Below are 15944 nucleotides of genomic sequence, written 5' to 3' on the forward strand. Positions count from 1 at the left end.
CAGCTAGCAATAAAGCAATTGGAAGCAAATAGAGTTCTTTGATTGATAAACTCATAGAGTTATATTGTCTTATCTCCAAAAACTAAATACCTCTCCTCCTTCCAGCAAACTATAGGGAAGAAATTAAGACATAACATTACAATAAAGGCATAAAACAAGTCTCTAGGCATAACTTAATAACCACCAGTTCCCAAACTATTGAATAATTAATCTTGAAACTTGATGGGTCTTTTAATGTCTCTTCTTGGTCTGTCTTTTGTAATGTTATGTGACCATTCAGATGGTCCCTCATCATTCCCTCCTAGCTGAAAATGGCTCGTCATCGAGTCAGACTTTTGTTCCAGAATGTCTTCATAATATGGCTGCAAATCAGCTACATTAAAAGTTGCAGACACTTCCACGTTACCAGGCAGCTCTAACTGATATGCATTCTCACCAATTCGCTTCATTACTCGAAAAGGGCCATCAGCTCTATCATGAAGTTTGCTAAACCGTCCACGTGGGAACCTTTCTTTACGAAGACTAATCCACACCAAGTCACCTTCTTTGAACTCCATGGGTCTTCGATGTTTATCTGCTGCAGCCTTATACTTCTCATTGCTCTCTTCCAGAATTCTTGTGACTTGAGAGTGTAGGTCTCTGATGTGTGCTACCATATCATTGGCATCTCCGCTAAAATGGTCAATTACTGGTAGAGGAATCAAATCAAGAGGTCCATTTGGAATAAGTCCATAAACTATTTCAAATGGACATTTTCCAGTTGACCAGTTCTTGGACCTGTTGAAGGCAAACTCAGCTTGTGATAAAGTGAAATCCCAATTATGTTTTTCTTTTCCAACTAAGCTTCTCAAAAGGTTCCCGAGCGATCGATTTACCACTTCCGTTTGACCGTCGGTTTGAGGATGATGAGAGCTACTAAATTGAAGGCGAGTTCCCACTTTTCGCCATAAGGTTCTCCAAAAATGACTAATGAACTTAGGATCACGATCTGATGTGATGGACTTGGGTATGCCATGGAGTTTGACAACCTCTTTGAAATATAAGTCAGCAACATGGGTGGCATCGAAAGTCTTGTTACATGGAAAGAAATGAGCCATTTTGGAAAATCTATCTACCACAATAAGTATGGAATCAGCCCCACGTCTAGTTTTTGGAAGCCCTAATACGAAGTCCATTGATACATCCTCCCAAGGTGCTGCCGGAACAGGTAAAGGAGTATACAAACCTGTATTTTGGGATCTACTCTTGGCTATATGACACACCCGACATCTACTTACATGCTTGGCCACATCTCTATGTAATTTTGGCCAATAAAACTTCTCCTCAACAAGTCCCAAGGTTTTATCACGCCCAAAATGGCCAGCGAGACCCCCTTCATGCAATTCCGAAATTATAACACGCAACGAACACCGTGGTATGCACAACCGGTTGCCATGGAATAAATACCCATCTTGCAACACAAATTCAGAAGCTTTCCCACTTTGGCAATCAGACCAAATCTTCCCAAAATCAGGATTCTCCACATATTGCTCCTTAAGCATTTCAAACTTAATCACACATGCTTGCATAGAAGTTAACAAAGAAGATCTCCTGCTCAATGCATCAACAACTTTGTTTTGATTCCCTGATTTGTGTTGAATAATAAAAGTGAACTCTTGCAATTAAGCTACCCATTTCGCATGTCGAGCATTAAGTTTATGTTGACCATTGATATACTTCAAAGCCTCATGATCAGAAAATAAAATAAACTCTCTTTGGATTAAATAATGATGCCAATGTCGGAGAGACTGAATTATAGAGTAGAATTCCACATCATATGTTGAGTACCACTTCTTTGCATCATGTAATTTCTCTACGCAGTCCTCCCAAATAACGAGCGATTGTCTGCTCTTCAGACTCATCCACACCACATCGAACCATCAGTAAATCAAACTCTCCAGTATAGTCATCTACTGATTTTCCACCTTGCTGGAAGTTATACAACTTGGAGTACCACTTCTGGATGTAGTTTTCAGGTAGGAATTTCTTCCTCAACTCTTCTTCATTTTTTCCCATGTGCTAATTCGAGACTTTCCCATCATTTCTCTTCGTACCTTTAATTGTTCCCACCAAGCTGATGCATACTTGGTCAACTTAATGGCCACAACCTTTACCTTTTGGTGATCAGGGATTTCTTTGTAATCAAAGATCCTCTCAATGATGTTCAACCAATCTATGAATTCGTCTGGCTTAATCCTCCCTTCAAATTCAGGGATATCAACCTTCATATTGATATCATTGAACCTGTCGTTAGGCTGCCCGAAGGGATTGATATCATCCTCTAAGAGAAGTTCGTCATCTCGACGGCTTCGGGTTTCAAAGCGCTCTAATCGCTTTGCTAATTGCTGCACTTGTCTTCTCAAATCCTCATTCTCGATATCACGAGCTTCGCGTCCCAGACCACGTCCACCGCGACGACCACCTCGCACCATCAGTCTACAGAGAGGTTGACAACAGTGGTCCCAAGGAGTTGCTCTGATACCACTTGATGCAGGTCAAGTTGTCTTGCAGAGAATAGGAAATAAAAGCAGCTAGCAATAAAGCAATTGGAAGCAAATAGAGTTCTTTGATTGATAAACTCATAGAGTTATATTGTCTTATTTCCAAAAACTAAATACCTCTCCTCCTTCCAGCAAACTTATAGGGAAGAAAAGAAGACATAACATTACAATAAAGGCATAAAACAAGTCTCTAGGCATAACTTAATAACCACCAGTTCCCAAACTATTGAATAATTAATCATGAAACTTGATGGGTCTTTTAATGTCTCTTCTTGGTCTGTCTTTTGTAATGTTGTGTGACTGTTCAGATGGTCCCTCATCACTTTCTGTATGTGTGTGTGTGTGTGAGAGGCAATTTCAGAGCAAGGAAATGAAGAACAAATCAAGAGGCTTTCAGAGAAGAGTGCTCGAGTTAGTCATGGCAACTCAGTAAACCCTTCATTGAAGGGTAGTGCTATCCATCCATTCATTTTACTTTTCATAGATCTTTCTTAATTTTCGGCTCGATCGGATCAAATGAATTAAAGAAGATCAATGATAAAAAATTAATAGGATGTGTGAAAAGTAAAATGAATGTGTGAATAACATTATCTTTCACTAAATCAACATTGGATTCTTCATACATTCTTATCCCTTCTTCTTCCCTACAAAACAGAGACAGTTACTTTGAGAGCAACCTAAGCCCTTCAAATTAAGAACCTACTCTGGTGCATACACCTGTCCTATGAGACTAAGTCAATGATAGGAGCATATTTATGCGACTTAATTGGCTTGTTCTCGTGCATTTACGTTGTGTTTCTTTAGTTATTTTAGTTCTTTATGCCATTTTCGTGTGTTTCTAGGTTCATATGGCTAAGGAAGTAAAAAGGTGCATTTTGGAGCATTTTGGAGCACTTTTGGGCTAAGGATGGATAACTTATGCTTGGAGCCAAAGTGTTGGACGAAATTGAAGGCCTTGTATGCACTCTAGGACATAAAACAAAGGGCCTAGCCCATTCTAACACCTTGCCATGCATCCAACGCACATTCTCTCCCAAAAACCGTACACACCATTCACCCTAGATTCTAATCAGCCATTCACCAAAACCACTTCCTTTTGTGCCGTGCCAACCACACTCCCATCCCATTTCAGATTGCATTCCATTCATTCCACTTCATTCCACATGCATTTCCAACCCACATGCCCTTTTAATCATTCAACCATGCAGCCACACATTCACCCACATGCACTCATTGTCATTCCCCTTTAATCCACATGCATCTTCCAAAAATCAAATCAGCCACATGCACTCCCTTTAATTAATTCAACCTAGCTGTCAAAGCACATGCACATGCACCACCAATTCAACCACATTCCACATGCATAACCAACCTAGTGTCACTCCTATTCTTTCCCAACAAATAATTCAATCACATGCACCCATCAACATGCTCCCCCTTTTCTTGCCGTGCACTTTCATACCCTTTCCAGCCATTCCATTTCATTATTGCAGCCACCATTCACTCTTTAATCCACATGCATTCATCATCATTCACCCTAGCTGTTTTGCACATGCATTCCCTTCACAAATCAGCCACATGCATTCCCCTTTGCATTTCCAGCTTTCCACCAACAACCTAGCTGTCATATTCCCCCTTTTTCACCTATAAATAAACATCATTGCAGCCACAAAGGGGGGGGATTCAATTCAGAAAATCATCACACAACACACCATCACAATCACACAACCAATGCCGTGTAAATCCATTCCATTTTCTGCATCTTTTCTCTCCATTGCCGTGCCTATCACTCCTCACAAATCCTTAGACCTTGTGCTACAACAAAGAGGAAGAGAAGCGGGCCTAAACGTTCATACAATTCAACCATGAGTTGTTGGAATGTTTAGGTGTTTCTTTTCCTTTGATTTCAATGTTTAATTTCAATTCTCTTTGTTTTGTACGTATGAGGAACTAAAACCCCCCTTGGCTAGGGGGGGGATTCGAAATATATGTTTATGCTTGCATTATGATTTGATTACTTCTAATTGCGTTTCATAAGTTGTGAATTCAATTTGTTTAACTATTTGATAGATAACTTATTTATGTATGTTTATTGAGAGTGCAAGCTTAATTTTCATGCATGAATATGACGCTAGAATATAAGTGAGTTTCACCTAATCGTTACAAACTTATATTCACAAGTAGTGGAGGTTGCTTATGAACAATCGCGTTAAATAAATTCTTGGCAAGAGTTTCATGCAGTTCATAGTAACGAGTGCTTCGTCAATGCTTATGGTTTTCAAAGAACGTAATGATTCTTGCTTGTATCTCTATTATGCAGTTCATATAGGGAACTTGTGGGGAATGTTTTGGGTTGTCGTATGCAATCATCCAATTCAATAACGTTAGGAAAATCTGAGGGTTAATTAGTGCAATTCACGGTCAACTTGGGGTGTTGAGAATTCATGGTTTATTGAAAAGCAATTGGAAATCGTTTTATTATGCAAGTGTAACATGTGTGGAGATGAACCCCTTAGCTAGCCTTCATTCCATCACATTCATATTTACATTCTGCCCTTAAATTACAATCTGTGCATTTAGTTTAATTTCGTCCAAAACTCAATCCCCCTTTACTTTATTGTCCAATTTAGTTAGAAATACATTTAGTTTGTGTTTATAAGTGTTTTGATTCAATTTATTACACAAATTCGTCCAAATTCACCAAAGTGCTCAAAACTGCCCAGAAAGTGTTTTTAAGGCAGTTTTGAGTGTTTTGGGTGATGTTTGAGTCTTTTGGTTTGTTTTAGTGTTTTAAAGTTTAGTTTTGCATTCTTTGAGTCTAGTTTAGTGTTTTATATTGTGTTTTTACGTTTTTGAGTCAAATCCAAGTGATTAACAATCCCTCCTAATCCCCGGTCCAGAACGATCCCTACTTACATACTTACTACAATTTGACAAAAAGAGGGTTTAATTTGCGTGCGTATAATTCTCGCATCAAATTTTGGCGCCGTTGCCGGGGATTAGCAAATTTGCTAATCCCTTGGATTGTTCGTTTCTGTTTATGTATTTTAGTTTTATTTTCTGATTTGTGTTTTGTTTTGTTTTGTTGCTTTTAGGTACTAGAGAAGCACAACATGGTACTTGATAATGCTTCTCTTTTGTCACAGCTCATGGAAAGGTCCCAAATGCAAAGCGTTGATATAGTTGATCTTCAATCAAGGAATAACGTGTTTTCCAATACTTAAAATTCAGATTGGAGTGATCATTCAAACTCTATGTGGTGGGAACCTCAACATGTTCAACAAGAAGGATATTGGCAGCCATATGAGGAGTTCTATTCAAGACCTATGCAGCCACCACAACCTCATATTCAATATGCCCAACCAAACTTAAGTTCGTCAATAGATTATAATCAAAAGCTTAATGAATTAATTTGTTTGGTGCAGGGCTCACAAAATCAAGCCAATGAGGCTCAACAAGGAGAATATTGGCAGCCATATGAGGAGTTCTATTCAACGCCTATGCAGCCACCACAACTTGCCCAAAGTAATGTAGGTAATTCAAGTGATAATGATAAGATTTTTCAATTACTTACTACTTTGACGTAGGGAATCCAAGCTCAAAAAGAAGAGAGGAAAAATCAAGACAAAAGGTTGGACCACTTGGAAAAGCAAGGTGGGCAGATAGCGGAGTTTGTAGGACAATTTTGCGACCAAGGCAAACTCCCTAGTTCAACCATTGTAAATCCAAAGGGAGGATTTGAAACCGCCAATGCTATCATGTTAAGAAGTGGCAAGGAGGTTGGAACGGACCCTCAACCATTAAAATCAAATCACAAGGAAGATGAAATATTGCAATTTGAGGAAGAATACACCCAACCCACGGCAAGGGTGGAAACACCTTTGCCGGAGGCACCTATTGCTCCTACGCCATCTAATTCAGGTAAGGTTGTTCCAAATTTCATTATTTCTAACCCCGTTCCAACAAATATCCATATTCCTTGCAGGTTCATGAATTCCAAGGAAGAAAAAAGTGAAAAAGACATCTTGGAAGCCCTTCCAAAGGTGCAAGGTATGGAATATCAAGAATTCGTTAAAAAGGATATACTTGAGACAACAATTCCCAAAGAAGTTGGATTTTCTGGTCCTACAATGTTCAAAGAAGATGTGTTTATCCTTGAGTTCATGTCGGAGCACACAGGTAAGCTGCCTCCCCGAATTTCAATTTTCTTTTATACTAACATGTTGTTGATGATTCAGGCACCCAATCTTGAATTTAAACTATTACCGGATCATTTCAAGTATCACCTTCCATTCAAAGATAAATTCCATGCCGTTTGATTCAAAAAAAAAAAAAAAAAAAAAAAAAAAAGCAGATGTAGCCTTCACAAAGGTTGTTTACGTGAAGCCCCACTACGTGGCAAAACTATCGAAGCGAGAGGCATCGGAGCAGGAGGCATCGGAGATGGATCATTCGAGGCCTCAATACTTGGTGGAACGCTAGATGACCCAGGAAAAAGGTGCCTCTGGAGATAAGCCGCAAGCCTTTGACGATCACTTTGAATCCGACCTTCAAATTCTTGCAGCTCATCAAGCTTCCTCTTCATGCCCGTCGAATAATTGTTGGCAAGCACGTGCAAACTTCTATTCTCGTGCTTAAGCTGTTTGATCTATTGCTTGAGACCTTCCACCTCTGCCATCAACGATTCAACCTGCCGGGAGCGAGCAAGTAGGCGTTGGCCCATGTTGGACACAGAGCCTGCACACTGAACACTGAGAGCGAGGGACTCTTGAACGGCCAACTCATCAGACCGTCCTGAAAGCAGCCTACTATCCTTAGGAGTGAGGAGGTTCCTAGCTACTATCGTAACTGTTGTTGCATCCGTCATCATGGAGTCTTCACCTGTAAGAGGACCATTAGAAGATAAAAAAGAAGGGCGCCATACATTACCTTGACGGGGCGCAACCGGATCGCTGCTGAGACTCAAATCTAAGCAAAGGTTCGATGAGTTAGTCATTTTTCAAAGGTGTTCAAAGAGAAGGGGTGATGGAGTTAATTCTCAAAAGGCCGGAGTCGATTTTCAAGAATGGGCAATCTTCAGAATGTGTATGTTGGGGGTGATCGATACCTCTATAAAAAGCCAAGGCGCCACGACCACCGATTCAAAGAGCCGGATTTCCTGCGTAAAGTTCGGCGACGATCTCTCGGCTTTTCAGAAAACGCGTTCAACTTTGTCAAAAGATCTCTGACAAAGCTGAAAACACGTGGAGGTCATCATCGCAACGACACACTTTTGCCGACAAGCGCAAAGTTCGGCGACGCTTTCTCTGCTTTTCAGAAAACGCGTGCAACTTTGTCAAAAAATCTCTGACAGAGCCGCATCCGGACTACTACGTGTCGCTCAGAGATCGAAGAGGCGTTTGTTCAGAAATCGAAGAGGCGCCAGCTCAGAAAGCAAAGAGGCGTTCGTTCAGAAATCGAAGAGTCATCACTCTATTTCAAAAAGCAGGATTTGCGGGATCAAAACGTTTGTCGACAAGGGTAAAAGAACAGTACCACCACTTGCTATTGGGAAATCCCTATATATGTCGACCTTCATCTTTTATGGCAAGGCAGACCTGAAGAAAATGCCCAACTCTTCCTCACCTCTGAGGGCGCACTCCCAGCAAAGCTTTTCGAAATACTCAATTTTTTCTTCTTCCCCAAAGATGATACCAGATGCTTGGAGTACAGATGACCCAGGAGGAAACGGCAGATTGAAGCATGTGCTGATTCATTCACCGCTTCTTCAAAAGCAAAGGTATCTCATATCATCAAGGTCAAAAGCAAAAGTATCTTATATCATGCTCTTTCCCTGTCTTTTTCTTTGTCCTTGTTCTTACTCGCATGGCAAAGTGAAAGAAGCAATCAGCCGGCACTTGGAGTCAATCTTCCCATATGGAGTCGATTGCCTGGAATCTATTCCTGGTTGCTTACCTAGCGTTGCTCTCGAGTAGTTATCTTCAACGGTTGATACACTTCCAGAGAAGGGACCACTTCTGCAAAGGGGAGCAAGTAAGGCAAGTGAAAATGATACATTGAAGCATGTGGAGACAAGCAACAACTGCATATGCTGAGCTTTCCTCTAACCCTCTTCAATACGAATTGGAAAGATTGAACAAAGAAACAGATAAAAGGGGTAAGCTCAGACCTTCGGGGGAAGACCAAAATAATCCTGCTGCCCAGTTCAAGAGTAGCACAAAGGAAAATCAACGATTGGAGGAGACCAAAAGAATCCTACAGCCCAGTTCAAGAGTAGCCTGTGGAAAATCAACGATGGGAGGAAACCAGTTCAAGATTAAGCCTGTGGAATCACCAAGATTAACCCATGCATTCAACCAAGGAGAAGATGGAATTTACACTCCATAACCAGATTTGCGTCCCTAAACTCTTCTCTTTGTTAGTTACATTCTGCCATGTTTAGTATGTTTAAGTGCTTTTTATGTGTTTACTTATGTTTTGTGTGAATCTATGCTTAAAACATTGAGGACAATGTTTGATTTAAGTGTGGGGGGGGGGGGGGGGGTAACTAAGTACATTTGATGCAAATTCGTGGGATTTTATCACCCATAACTTCAAATGTTGTTCCTTGCTGTTTTAAGGTGTTTTTAAGTTGTTTTAGAGTGTTTTAGTATGTTTTGTTTTCATAACTCCGAAAATCACATAAAAATTTGAAAAACATGTTTTGAAAAGCCTAAAAAGAGTGTTTTGAGTCGTTTTTGTGTGTTTGTGTCTTAGGGTACCTTCCAACACAATGATAAGGATTTGGTTTGTAATTGCATGATTGTTAAAAAGAGTTATAAACATAGAGAAAAGTTTGATTTACTCTTGGTATATGCTTGGTTATGGTTATAATGTATGACTTCACATGCAATCATAAAAGAAAAATTCGTTTTTGTAACATGCTTGAAGGAAGGAACTCAAACAAACGCTACAACCCTGTGAGACTCGAGCCATTACCTTCTTTGGAGAGTTATAATCTGTGATTCTTTGTTTTCTAAAGTTGTTGCATGATCTCATTATTCCTTGCTTGGTTGCTACTTAAAATGCAATTGTATCATGATAGAACTAAATGCTAGAACTTATATCCGTTTCATTCAAAGCATGATATTGAATTGCATAACATATATCAAGATGAAGTTGTGTAATTGCCACCATAGCCAAATAGCCTTATTTCCCATATTTTGTATATGTTGTAAGTTTTAACCCCGTTGAGCTTTGTTTAGCCTTTATTCTTTGTTTACCCACATTATCCTCACCTAGCCTAGTTTAGGACTGTCCACACCCTTGTTCTTAAAAGATAGTGAGCATGACTTAAATGAATTCCTTTTGAGTACATTATGAAAGAAAATGAGTGTGGGGGAGAGAATGTTTTGTTCTTAAGTGTTTATGTATGTTTTGAGAGTCAAAAGAAAAGAAAAAATTGTGAAAAACATATGAAAAAAGAAAAACAGAAAAGAAAAGAAAGAAAGAAAGAAAAAAGAGCTTGTTCTCCCTTTTTGTTCAAAAGTTGAGTTTTCATTCAAAGGGGAATTCTAAGTGCCTAATTCAATACTTTGCTCACTATTGCTTTAAGAATGTTTGTTTATCCTTCACCTTTCATTGTTAGCCAATACCCTAGCCCCGTTACACCCCTTTGACTTCTATCTTGATCGTTATGTGTTCAATAATGTGGAGTTTGGAATTGATATGAGCTTATGGAATCACTGGTTCTCATTCTAAGTAGTAGTATTCCATTCATGAGATCATATTCATGTCATTATCGTAAATCCAGAAAATGCTTTCTTTGTTATAACATATGTGAGATACTAGTCTTTCATGTTTACATCAATCTCTCACATATAACTAGTGTAGGGTGTGTAGTTAGAAAATCTGAGTGAAAATTAAGTGCATATCTTGTAAGGAATTGAGCAAATTCTCTAAGGCATGTTACTACATTCAAATCATGGTTTTAAATGCTTAATTGTGAACTAGTATGTGGTGACTATGAGTAAGAATGTACTTAAGTGTAAAGATGGCCAAAATCTGTGGGAATAATGATTTTTAACATGTCATGTGCATTGGAAATCCTTGAGGCAACGTTGGAAGGTTTAAGATTGTCTTTGGTTTGTTTTGTTCGTTTCGTTTAGTTTTGTTTTTCTGTTTTGCTCGAGGACTAGCAAAAGCTAAGTGTGGGGGAATTTGATAGGAGCATATTTATGCGACTTAATTGGCTTGTTCTCGTGCATTTACGTTGTGTTTCTTTAGTTATTTTCCTTTATGCCATTTTCGTGTGTTTCTAGGTTCATATGGCTAAGGAAGTAAAAAGGTGCATTTTGGAGCATTTTGGAGCACTTTTGGGCTAAGGATGGATAGCTTATGCTTGGAGCCAAAGTGTTGGACGAAATTGAAGGCCTTGTATGCACTCTAGGACATAAAACAAAGGGCCTAGCCCATTCTAACACCTTGCCATGCATCCAACACACATTCTCTCCCAAAAACCGTACACACCATTCACCCTAGATTCTAATCAGCCATTCACCAAAACCACTTCCTTTTGTGCCGTGCCAACCACACTCCCATCCCATTTCAGATTGCATTCCATTCATTCCACTTTATTCCACATGCATTTCCAACCCACATGCCCCTTTAATCATTCAACCATGCAGCCACACATTCACCCACATGCACTCATTGTCATTCCCCTTTAATCCACATGCATCTTCCAAAAATCAAATCAGCCACATGCACTCCCTTTAATTAATTCAACCTAGCTGTCAAAGCACATGCACATGCACCACCAATTCAGCCACATTCCACATGCATAACCAACCTAGTGTCACTCCCATTCTTTCCCAACAAATAATTCAATCACATGCACCCATCAACATGCTCCCCCTTTTCTTGCCGTGCATTTTCATACCCTTTCCAGCCATTCCATTTCATTATTGTAGCCACCATTCACTCTTTAATCCACATGCATTCATCATCATTCACCCTAGCTGTTTTGCACATGCATTCCCTTCATAAATCAGCCACATGCATTCCCCTTTGCATTTCCAGCTTTCCACCAACAACCTAGCTGTCATATTCCCCCTTTTTCACCTATAAATAAACATCATTGCAGCCACAAAGGGGGGGGATTCAATTCAGAAAATCATCACACAACACACCATCACAATCACACAACCAATGCCGTGTAAATCCATTCCATTTTCTGCATCTTTTCTCTCCATTGCCGTGCCTATCACTCCTCACAAATCCTTAGACCTTGTGCTACAACAAAGAGGAAGAGAAGCGGGCCTAAACGTTCATACAATTCAACCATGAGTTGTTGGAATGTTTAGGTGTTTCTTTTCCTTTGATTTCAATGTTTAATTTCAATTCTCTTTGTTTTGTACGTATGAGGAACTAAAACCCCCCTTGGCTAGGGGGGGATTCGAAATATATGTTTATGCTTGCATTATGATTTGATTACTTCTAATTGCGTTTCATAAGTTGTGAATTCAATTTGTTTAACTATTTGATAGATAACTTATTTATGTATGTTTATTGAGAGTGCAAGCTTAATTTTCATGCATGAATATGACGCTAGAATATAAGTGAGTTTCACCTAATCGTTACAAACTTATATTCACAAGTAGTGGAGGTTGCTTATGAACAATCGCGTTAAATAAATTCTTGGCAAGAGTTTCATGCAGTTCATAGTAACGAGTGCTTCGTCAATGCTTATGGTTTTCAAAGAACGTAATGATTCTTGCTTGTATCTCTATTATGCAGTTCATATAGGGAACTTGTGGGGAATGTTTTGGGTTGTCGTATGCAATCATCCAATTCAATAACGTTAGGAAATCTGAGGGTTAATTAGTGTAATTCACGGTCAACTTGGGGTGTTGAGAATTCATGGTTTATTGAAAAGCAATTGGAAATCGTTTTATTATGCAAGTGTAACATGTGTGGAGATGAACCCCTTAGCTAGCCTTCATTCCATCACATTCATATTTACATTCTGCCCTTAAATTACAATCTGTGCATTTAGTTTAATTTCATCCAAAACTCAATCCCCCTTTACTTTATTGTCCAATTTAGTTAGAAATACATTTAGTTTGTGTTTATAAGTGTTTTGATTCAATTTATTACACAAATTCGTCCAAATTCACCAAAGTGCTCAAAACTGCCCAGAAAGTGTTTTTAAGGCAGTTTTGAGTGTTTTGGGTGATGTTTGAGTCTTTTGGTTTGTTTTAGTGTTTTAAAGTTTAGTTTTGCATTCTTTGAGTCTAGTTTAGTGTTTTATATTGTGTTTTTACGTTTTTGAGTCAAATCCAAGTGATTAACAATCCCTCCTAATCCCCGGTCCAGAACGATCCCTACTTACATACTTACTACAATTTGACAAAAAGAGGGTTTAATTTGTGTGCGTATAATTCTCGCATCAGTCAACACCTAATCCACCAACAACAAAATAAAAGCTAGCCGTTACATAGAGACTAGCCGTCAGAATTCAAACAGACAAATACAAACAGATGTCATGTGTTCCAAGTTGTCCTATTTAGTTCCAACAGAAGGCACAATAGGTAGCTATATATTGGCTTATTATATTAACAATCCACAAATTGTTGAATAAACTCCACATACTTAATATACCATACATTTGTTTTTTCAATGAAAAATTATCTTAATACACCCCACATACTTCCTCATAATACCCTCACACCCCACATTCTTAATATACACCTTACATTTTCTACATGCACCCCATATTTTCTATACACCTCACATTTCTCAAATCTTATAAAGCTTTTAATTTGGACAAAAAATGCCGACTGGAATTTTGACGAAAGATGCCGCCTGAGATTTAAAGCATATGTGGGCTGTTTTTAATTCCACCATTAAAACCCATGTCATCTGTTTTTAATATTTGGTGGTTATTTTAGGTGTTTAATTCTTCATGTAATCCCTGTGATCCCTAAAAGATGAATACGAACATAGAAGCTAGAATAGCGCATCAAAAGCAAGATTTAATAATTATCGATTCGTCAAAATCCCTATAACAATAAAAAAAATTGAAGTCTTATCTCATGTGAAGCTTCCGATATCGATTTCGTGTTTCATTCGTATGTATATAGAATTTTTTATTTTTATTTATTTTTTATGTTTTATTTTTTTAACCTTATAAGGTCAAAATTGCCATTGCATAGTAGGGTAAATAAGTTATTTAATATTAAATTTTAATGTGGGGTGCATTCACCATTTTGTGGGATGCTAATATAAAAAGCCCTATATATTTCATATTTTGGTGGGGTGATTAATTATTTCTTTTAGGTTAGTGTAGAGATCAATCTTTGAGTATTTGAATCCTTGGAGCTCTCTCCACAGCTTTAGTCGGAGTTTAGCAAGTACATTATTGTGTAGTTCACTAGTGGTGTAACTTCTTCCGTAGAGGGGCCTGTATCTCCTGGTTTATGTACTCTTGGGCTCGGTAGATTAGCGAGAGGCGGCAAGGTTGAAAATCCAAATTTCCTTCATCCTTTCTTGTATATTTCCTGACAAAATGCATACGAAGTAACTCATCCCAAATATTCATAAAAAAATTCTTGTGTTATGTATGTAAGGTTGCCAATAACCAAGCCAACATATTCTCCACCTTCCTGAATCGACTTATTTGAGTTTTTAAGGTCTATCACCTGAGAAGGAAAAAAATCGAAACAATCAAATCATGCCAATTGCAAACCCCTGAAGTTTTTGGGATCATCACGGCTTGCATGGAAGAATTATAGCCTTCTTTTCCTTTTTTATGTTTAAAAATTAAAATATTAATTTGATCTTTTCCTATTTACTTATAATTTTTTTTATTGTTAGATAATTAATTAAAGGGGTAAAGTTTTCCTTGAAGGGATTATGTGAAAGTGAATTAAAATTTAGGGATGTTAGTGTAATGTTTAAACCTGAAGAATTTTTGTGAAAACTCAAAAAACTTCAGAAGGTGTTTGGATTATTAACCCGGAATAAAATTTGCTTTTGAAGTAAGGTTGAAGTAGTTATTATTTCCAGCATCAAAGATGGAATCCCCAAAAATGAAAAGGGGTACATGTTTTCTTGGCGTGCCATGACTTTGGGTTGTGATAAGGCTAGCAAAGAAGGTAAAGTCAAAGACTTGGATCCTTATAGTCTCATTTGATATATATAGTTATACACACAAGGGCATCAGGAAGCAGTCCTTCTTATTGTGTTAAAAAAATCTAATAACAAGTAACCATATATTTTTTTTTACTAACGTGGCATTAAGATGCCCTAAAACAAAGTAACCATGTGCTTTACCTTTGTGGTTTCTCACAAAAAAGAAATAAAGTAAATGTGGAGCAAAAAATAATCAAGAAAATTATGGAAGTGACATGTGAACTTTTAGGTGAAAATGACAAAATTACCTTCAAGGCACATCGGGATTCCCACACGCATGCAACAGACAACAATTGCTCAATCAAGGAAGAGTCAAAGGTGATCAAAATGATATTTATTCAAATCCCTCTCGTCACTCCTCATCAAATCTCCACTCAAAAGGTAACTCCCAATTATCCTATTTAAATTAGGATTGATTACCAAGTTAATTGCAAGATATTATTGTAGACATCGAAATTTCAGTGAAATAATCGACATTTACATTAAGGGACTTCAAAACGCATCTTCTACACGTGACAAGCACATGTATACGACGCGCCTTGAAGTGGGGGCATTTGTAGACATCAAAATTTCGGTGAAATAAGTGTTGACCAATAATTAAAATTTCAACGTTCATGTGTCACATAAATTTTATACGTATCATGTAACTCAACAAAAATCGAACAAAATCTGAAAAGTCATCAAATAGGACATGTGTCAACACTTGGCAGAAATGATTTATTTCATCTGAATATTATATTCAAAATTAGGCCTTGAAAAAGTCTATAAATAGAAGTCTATAAGTATAAAAGTACGAATAATTAAAAACTAGCATACAAAGTACTAAACACGTGCTAGCGTAAGTGAAAGACAAATTCAGAGCAGGTCTATAGCAGTCCAAAAGAAAAGTTGCGACATAAGTACACCCAAAGGTGACCCTATGCTGGTGAGTATCTGTCAGAAAAGCCGGGAGAATCCTCTGGGAATACCACCGAAACTGCTAATCAACTAGAACCTGGAGGGGCGCAAAACAAAAGCGTGAGTGGGCAAAAACAAATCTTTTTGAAAACCATTTAGCAAAAAACATTCTAACCCCTCACCGTAAAACCTGTATACTTCCCAGAAAATAAACATATATAAGTATGTATAGATATGCCAAACATGCTCAAGGGTATGCCAATCATGCTCAAGATATGCCATGTCGGAAATCTCATAATACAATGCAAGTGCTCAGGTATAAAGTATGTCAAT

At 38.1% G+C, this 15944-nt stretch overlaps 1 pseudogene; it reads right to left on the bottom strand.

Annotated features, from left to right (window-relative positions):
* LOC137749242 (GDSL esterase/lipase 1-like) overlaps positions 1-15944 on the bottom strand; it is a 94813-nt pseudogene that overhangs the window by 4308 nt on the left and 74561 nt on the right.

The sequence above is a fragment of the Pyrus communis genome, chromosome 17 (genome assembly GCF_041283825.1).
Source record: "Pyrus communis isolate YQ-2024b chromosome 17, ASM4128382v1, whole genome shotgun sequence".
In the NCBI taxonomy this organism is placed as follows: Eukaryota; Viridiplantae; Streptophyta; class Magnoliopsida; order Rosales; family Rosaceae; genus Pyrus; species Pyrus communis.